Here is a 4,041-nt window from a genome sequence, read left to right on the forward strand (position 1 = left end):
ATAAGGACAGTGCCATGGAAACAGCTGATCCTTTCCTCACCTTTCCTAAATACACTACCAATTGGAAACTAACTTGCAAAAGTCAAACTAACTAACCAAATCCACATAAATTTAAACATTTTATGCTCAATTTAAGTGATGCAATAATTAAGAACTATGAGAAAATACAGTAAGAAAATGTGAGGTCTTAGTGTTTTTATTCTTTAAAAAAAATGCTTTAACACCTCTTTGTGGTGAGATCTTTAATATTAGGTTTGGTGTACACTTTGACACACCTTTATCCTTGTGTTTTAGAAATATTTTAAAAAATCAAAAAGGCTATACTAATGAAAAAAAAATCCACTATGTTCTTCTAGAGCAAAGATGAATGCCCAGCAGTGCTGTAACCCTACAACTTTCCAAAGAGAGCAATTGAGAGACTTCTGAACATCATGCAGCAACAAGGATATCAGGGAAAAGCTGCAGCTCCATATTCATGAGTGTCACACAGTTGTGAGTTCAGCAGAAATCAGAAACTTCTGCCTCTTGCAGAAGAGGTATTTTACTGTTTTATCTAATCAAGTGCATCTTGCAATCGATGGGCAGTATCTTCTGGTTCAAGCTATTTCTTCCAAGGAATTTAAACTCTAATCTGAGAAAGGAAAATACAGCCTGTTTCACTACTGCTGAAAAGCTGCCAACCCTTGCTCTAGGTGATTGCTTTGACTGTGTTTGTTTTTCCTGAAGAATAGCGGGACAATATGTAGGTGGGAGAAGGAAAGACTCTTGCTGCGTTCCAATGAATTTTTTTTTCTATTTAAAAATGGCTTACAAGGTTACTTATCATGTTTTGCCTCTACTCATAATTGAGAATTGTGATCTTACTATGATTAATTTAATTTCATGTTTTGGTGAAGTGGAACAGCCTAACTCTGCCCTGCACATACTCTGGGCAATTCACCTTCCTCCCTCTTCTGTGGCTGCATTGTCCACATCTTTTGGAGACACCTGGAGTCATTGAGCACCCACAGACTCTCTGGAGCAAAGGTCCAGAAAAACTGCAGAGAATTTCCAGTGAACACTGAGATCCATAAAGCATTTGGGTATTCTAAGCACACCTGACTCTCTTGATGACCTCTTCCCAAATGTTCCACCCAGATGCTGTAGGCGTTTAGCCCTCTGTGGGCATTAGCTGAAGCAATAGTCAGCTGAAGTCCAAATGGCTCCTAGACATGTATCATGACTTCAGAACATGCATGTTAAGGCCCCAGCTCTCAGGAACATTAGGTAAAAGGTTGTGTCAAGTGACTTTAACAGCACCACTTGAACTGTTGACTGCACACACAGTCACATGCAGAACAGGTTTTCTGTAGTCATGTTTTATAGTGCATTCACCTGTGCTGCCATAGACAAAAGTTTGCAGATTCACTCCAACAGACCTTCTTACACTGGTTCAAGATGGATGTGTATCAGTCTGTGAAGTAAGTCAAAGGAAAAAAAAGGCACCATTGATTAAATGAGATTAAAAATAACAAATGCATATGTTTTTCGACAAAGACTTGTAGGACGTAAAACAGTACTATATATGGCTCAAAATGGATTAGGAGTGTCCACACATGATTAGCAATCCCTGCATTAAATGGGCTCAGAGCACCTCTTTATTTAAGCAGGTGCAACTATGGGAAACAGGCCTCACCATTGTAGAAAAATTTATTGAATCGAGACTAAAAGTAGCAAATGTGTGAACACATACTTGACAACACACCCTCTTTAGTGGCTTCAGGGTTTTTTTTTAAAGCATTAGAACACTAACTGCTTTCACTTTCTTCAAGAAAACAAATGAGGAAGTCGAATACACAGACACTACAGCCTGAGTAATGAGGTTCCTCAACTAAACACATCTTTAGGAAGGGCAGGTTAGATTTTTTTAATTAAGAGAATTTAAATCACAATTTACACACGTTGTGGGTGCTAGTTAGGTAGTTGTACCAAGCTAACCAGTCTTAAATAATAAATGGTACTTTTTTCCCATTACCTAGCTCTGTTGAACTATACAGGCTTCTAGTCTTATAAATGTTAATTGATTTGCATGTAAACTGTAATTTTGTAATGGCCAGAGAGATCAGTTCATGTAGATGCAATGACAATGTCAGGTGCTTAGTTCACTTGCAACATACTGTTGAGTACCATCTTAAATGACTTCTCTTTGGGACACTGGAAAAAGAATTAGCTTTTGAAAAAGAAACTCAGAACACTAAAGTGTAAAATAAAACATAATGAAGCAAAATGTTTATAAAGGGGTATAAAAGAGTCTGACTATCCAAACGGTTATTTAGCAACATTGATGATGAATAACATTGTTTATTGTTTTCAGTCTAAAATTACACTGATTATTGTTTTCAGCTTTTATATTTGTCATGTGGTGTGAAGAATTGTTTGATTTTTCAGATTGAACAACAAAAGTAGTCCAGAAGTTCACACTCTACTTAAAACAGCACGTCACTTTTGGTGCTTTAAAATGGTTTGTTTATAGCAAATATATACATATTTGAGTCACAAAAGAAAGGTTTACTTATTAGAATAGTAAAACGCAGTCTTTTCCTGGATGATGTGTATAGACATTCATTTCAATGACATGGCACCCATGCTCATCATACAATTGAGCTGCATAAAAAGGTGGCGCCATTAAGAAACTGTCCTCCTGTCTTTGGTTAAAGACTGTTCTTTCATCTTCAAAACATGTGTATGTTGACAGACGTGTTACTGTAATACTAATGTTTCTATAATAGTGTTGTGCAACCTACTGAATTCTTAATTCAGTAATTCTAAAAGCAGTTTGAAGGGTCAAAAGCAAACCTGAGAAGAAAGCAGACGTGAAACTATTGACAGAAACCTGCTATTTCTGGCTAAGTATCATATGCTCATCTTTTTGTTTGAATTTTTAAACTTTATGATGATTTCACAATAAAATTAAGGTAGAGTGCCATTGTTTTTCTTGATGGAGCAGAGCAGCCAGCTCACCAATAATGTTGGCCTTGATCCTGTAAACACTTGTGCAAGGCTTAGCTTTTGTACCATGGACAGTCTCATTGAATTCAAGAGGATTATTTGCATTATGAGTGTTTTGTGCATCACTTGTACTTGCTATACTTGAGCCATTGCTATAACATTCATGTTTTGAGGGTCGAAAAATTGAAAACAAATGCCCAGTTGCATCATCTTGGTAATGCTTTTCCACTTTACTAACACACAAAGTGGATAGTAGGGCCTTCCTCCCCACTGCTATCAAACTGCAGAGAAAATAGGAATTTTCACACAATATACCCCTTCAGGATGTCGTTCCTGACCTAGATCCCCCGCAGGATAACACACAGCCTGCGGCGAAGCCAGGCCTTTCCTTCTGCGCTCTGTAACCCACGGGCACTGGACAGGCCAGGGCCACGGGGGATGGCACACCCCCTCTGGAAGCTGGGGCGCTTCCCAAGAGAGCGCGTCCCCCCGGGGTAGGTCTGCACAGGCCCCCGGCACCCGCGGGGCCGCAGGGGCGAGGAGAAGACCGGGGAGCCCTGCTCCGCCCGGACCCCGCTCACCCTACGCCCCACTGTGCGCCACCCTCTCCCCTCACGAAACGGGACCCGGGCCGGGCGCGTCCCCAGCCGGCAGCGCCTCAGCGGTGCCGCGGAGCGCGGCGGGACCCACGGCCTGTGGGCCCGGCCCCCAGCGCAGGGCCGCGTCTCCCGCGGGAGGCGGAGGGAGCGCAGCCGAGGGAGCTGCTCCTTCTTCCTTCCTCCTCCCTCTCCTCCCCGTCCCCCTCAGCCTCTCCGGAGGGCCGGGCCGTTCCGGGCGGTGCGGCGGCGCTGCCCCCGCCCCTCGGCGCTGGCGGCCGGGCCGAGCGGCGGCGGGGTCACGGCGGCGGCCGGGTCAGAGGGTAAAGGTTGCTCCCCCAGCATCCTCCGTGCTGGATACTCAGCCATCTTGGATCCGCGGGACAAGAAAATTCATGCGGTGAGTCCGGCCCCGGCCGCCCCTCCCCGGCCCCGCCGCCGACCGGGGCCCGGCCGT

General features: G+C 43.7%; 1 protein-coding gene and 1 long non-coding RNA gene across 4 annotated transcripts in view; one reads left to right on the forward strand and one right to left on the reverse strand.

The window, feature by feature from the left end:
• Positions 1-219: 219 nt before the first annotated feature.
• Positions 220-3,583, reverse strand: LOC113965817. Its single transcript, XR_003533646.1, has 3 exons — positions 3,304-3,583; positions 1,375-1,453; positions 220-631 (listed from the first exon to the last, which is right to left on the reverse strand). It is a non-coding gene; the product is annotated as an uncharacterized LOC113965817 (long non-coding RNA).
• A 299-nt stretch (positions 3,584-3,882) lies between these two features.
• CNOT2 (CCR4-NOT transcription complex subunit 2) overlaps positions 3,883-4,041 on the forward strand; it is an 86,156-nt gene continuing 85,997 nt past the window's right edge. For 2 of the 3 annotated variants that reach the window (XM_027679699.1, XM_027679706.1), the window contains exon 1: positions 3,887-3,984. The gene's annotated coding sequence lies outside the window, so the exon portion shown is untranslated. Of the gene's footprint in view, positions 3,985-4,041 lie in introns of all 3 variants that reach the window. The other variant, XM_027679707.1, reaches the window with a different exon arrangement.

Source organism: Neopelma chrysocephalum, unplaced genomic scaffold (assembly GCF_003984885.1).
Source record: "Neopelma chrysocephalum unplaced genomic scaffold, ASM398488v2 Primary Assembly neopelma1_59, whole genome shotgun sequence".
NCBI classification, from domain to species: Eukaryota; Metazoa; Chordata; class Aves; order Passeriformes; family Pipridae; genus Neopelma; species Neopelma chrysocephalum.